This window comes from Oratosquilla oratoria, chromosome 14, assembly GCF_046742065.1.
Source record: "Oratosquilla oratoria isolate Oo_2021 chromosome 14, ASM4674206v1, whole genome shotgun sequence".
NCBI classification, from domain to species: Eukaryota; Metazoa; Arthropoda; class Malacostraca; order Stomatopoda; family Squillidae; genus Oratosquilla; species Oratosquilla oratoria.
Genome location: NC_134790.1, coordinates 21,792,140 through 21,796,206, shown reverse-complemented (window position 1 = coordinate 21,796,206; position 4,067 = coordinate 21,792,140). Strand labels below are relative to the sequence as shown.

Below are 4,067 nucleotides of genomic sequence, written 5' to 3'. Positions count from 1 at the left end.
CTTATTTCTCTCTTTTCTACGCTATTTTCTCAGTCATTGTTCTTCTAAATTAATATACGCGACCCTTCCTTCTCGTGAGAGACCGCACCATTATGGATTTTGCGAAAAGTTTCGTACTGTTTAAATGCACATCACTTATGCATGACTTCGCCAGCCAGTACGCTATGTCTTTCCATTCCCCGTGAGGTTCTGGAACTCTCTTCCCTTTATACTTTCCAAATGTCTATGATTACTTAAATAAAGGGAAATTTTTAAGACAAACGACAAATGCATATATATATATATATATATATATATATATATATATATATATATATATATATATATATATATATATATATACATATATATATAAGGCTTGGAAGGGGAAAAAGCCTTGGTATATGTATGTATGTATGTGTATTTATGTTTGTATGTGTGTGTGTGTGTGTGTGTGTGTGTGTGTGTGTGTGTGTATGAATGTATGTCTTTCATTGGATGGTTGCTGAAGATCGGAACTATGAGTGAATACCTACATTATGTGGTCTATATGTTAAGGTGTACTAAATATCTCTTTATACAGTACAATACCCACACACATACACACACACACACACACACACACACACACACACACACACACACACACACACACATGCACACACACTTACATACACACACACGCACGCACACACACACACACACACACACACACACACACACACACACACACACACACACACACACACACACACACACACACACACACACACATACACACACACACACATACACACACACACTCACACACACTCACACACACACACACGCACACACACACACACACATACACACACACACACGCAAACACACACACACACACACACACACACACACACGCACACACACGTGGTCGAAACCAGCTTATTGTTTGGTACACTTTTCCACTGTATAACAAGTTCGTTTAACATTCTACAATGATTGTCGAGAATAGAAAACTAAATATACTTATTTTTTTTTTTTGCAGATGAGGGTTGCGACACAAAATCCTTTTCAAGGTCAGTTTAGAATAAGGTAAAAAATTACTGATGGTGATTAATTTTTCTTCTTAAATGTCTAGTCCAAGACAGTTTTCTTAGCTGTATATTCCAAGACATTTTTATTCTTCTCTTTGGGGTCAATCCCCTGAAATGAGTTTAGCATTTTTCGGTTTCATTCTTTATTCAAGAGCACGTTTTAAATTCTCTCTCTCTCTCTCTCTCTCTCTCTCTCTCTCTCATTTCACATCATCTTTTTATTCTAGTAATGTTACAAACTTATATCGAGATAGTAAGAAGCGTCCAGCCTCTTTTATAGAATCTGGGTACCTAGTCTCTATATTATTTGGTTTAGTTATTTATGACTCAAATGTAGATAGCTTAGAGGCTCTGATACTAAACACTATTATACTTTGTAATAATTATCCCTTTCTTCACACATGTGCATTTCTTTTGTGTACATATTGTTGCATGACTCAAATGTAGATAACTTAGAGCCTCTCATACTAAACACTATTATACTTTGTAATAATTATCCCTTTCTTCACTCACGGTTTGTGCATTTCTTTTGTGTACATTGTTGCATGACTCAAATGTAGATAACTTAGAGCCTCTCATACTAAACACTATTATACTTTGTAATAATTATCCCTTTCTTCACTCACGTTTTGTGCATTTCTTTTGTGTACATATTGCTGCATTGTCTCTGACACGAACAGTGGGGCGGGAATGAGGGATGATCCATCATTCACGAAGAGCTAAGATTGGATAGGGACAGATTGGTTTTGGAATAGGTATCATTTCCCAATTTTTTTTATTTTTTATATATAATTGTATATTTGAAAATGTGGAAAAGGTAAGAACAGAGGTTAGTAGAAGGTAGAAACACCATCATATATATATATATATATATATATATATATATATATATATATATATATATATGTATATAATATATGTATATAATATATATATATATATATATATATATATATATATATATATATATTCGTAAATAGCTGGAGTCCAGGAACCATTTTTTATGGAAACGTCGAGTCCAGAGTATACTTTCTTCCATAGAAATATATCCCTATGTGGACCACATATATTTTGGCCGGACAAAAAAAATCATGCGTTTGTTTCAAGGATATTATGGACCTGAGGAATGTTATAGATCAGTTTTCCTGGCAATTGCTACCTACAGTCTATGCAATAATACAATACCATGACGAATTAGTCATGTTGGTCACGAGGGCAATGAAATTGGCTAATGATTGTGTTATCAAGATTTATTACATTATTAGAATATAGAAAGCAAATCTGTTGCTCATCTCAGCAAAAATGAATATCTTATTGAAAAATTAAACTCGAATACAATTTCTTTTGATAACTTGACCTCTTGTTAATGAAAATGAATTGTTTTTAAGCATATAAATAATTGAAATATCTTTATATATAATATGGGTTATTACAAAAAATAATATACCTGTTCTTAGCAGTGAAAAACCTGCTGAAAATTGTAGAAATATCATCAGTAACACCTTTATTAAAAATATTATAATTTAGAAAACACCTGAACTCCTCAATGAGAAATCTGTTGGAAATGAGGAAAATAACAATTATCATGAAAAAAAATACAGTGCATGTATTCGTTCGTCTATCTCCTTACACTAGGAAATGAGAATTGTTTCATCTAGACACAAACTCATTTTGCACTTGATACACCTGATATTGGTGCGACCCGCACATCCAACTCGTTTGCAGTACAAACGAGGATTTTTCACCTCTGGGAAGTGCCCTACTTTATCTAGTCTCACATCATTCTGGGGCCTGAATTGGCCCAACTCTTTGAAATCTTGTTGATGGTGGAGGAGGAGTGCTCTCACTTGAAGATGGACTACCTCGCTTGGGGATATATTTCCCTGGATTGATGAGTGATTCTGACACGGACATCCTGAAGGTCAGTAGGGAATGTCTTTTTTCCTTGGGGAATCCCTTTGACCTCACGATCTCTTCGGTATACCAGCCATGCCTCATCGATAGTCATGTCAATCATGAGATAGATGAGTCTGTGATAATATTTCTTAGAACGTACCGGGATCCCATATAGTGCTAGAAGACAGTCAGCCAGGTCTACACCTCCCATGTTCTTATTATACAAATGTATGATGTTAGGCAGTGGAATTTCCACAACTTTCCTCTGACTTCTGTCATAGCGTCGTGCAGTGCGAGTTGGATTGCCCTCAGCAAAGGAAGACAATAATGTCACACATTTATTGTGAAACCATTTGACTATTGTGGAAAGGAAGTAAAGGGAACACGGGCTGAGGGAAATACTTTTATTCCTGACTAGTTTCGCCTGAGTGGCTTCTTCAGAGGAAGAAGCCACTGAGGCGAAACTAGTCAGGAATAAAAGTATTTCCCTCAGCCCGTGTTCCCTTTACCTCCTTTCCACATTCGTCACAATGTATACACATTTGACTATTGTTGCCTGGCTGCCCTCACCAGATAATTTCCATTCCTCAAATGTACCTCTGCCTTTCTTCCTCATGTCAGCGTCCAATGTGAACTTGAGGCCTGGGAGCCGATTTGCCCGGACTGTTCCACAACACCATATATTCCTTTCAGCCAGATGTTCTACAAGTGGTAAAGATTTAAACCAGTTGTCAAAATAAAGTAGGTGATTCTTATTGTTTAGAATGGTCTCAGCCAAGTGTAAGACAATATTAGAGGATGTACCCAGATCTGGAATATCGTCTCTATTCACAGGTTGAATGGACCCTGTGTAAGGTATGAAGTCATGAATAAGACCCCCACTGTCTGCAAGAACAAAGAACTTGAAACCCCATTTTCTGGGTTTCATGGGCATGTACTGTTTCATGGAATGCCTTCCCTTGAAAGGCACCATTTGTTCATCAATGCAGAGGTTTTGTTGCATTGGAAGGTCTTAGAATTTTTTTTCCGCAAATGGTCTTCCATTGGCCTGACTTTGAACAGTTTATCATTGTCCACCTCATCAGTGTTGTCCCGAAAGATGTTAGTTGGTTTTTA

At 36.4% G+C, this 4,067-nt stretch overlaps 1 protein-coding gene across 1 annotated transcript in view; it reads left to right on the top strand.

Moving 5' to 3' along the window:
* The first annotated feature begins 1,004 nt into the window (after positions 1–1,004).
* The window catches only part of LOC143032530 (hemicentin-1-like), a 706,298-nt gene continuing 703,235 nt past the window's right edge, over positions 1,005–4,067 (top strand). The window contains exon 1 of the mRNA XM_076197397.1: positions 1,005–1,037. The gene's annotated coding sequence lies outside the window, so the exon portion shown is untranslated. The remainder of the gene's footprint in view (positions 1,038–4,067) is intronic.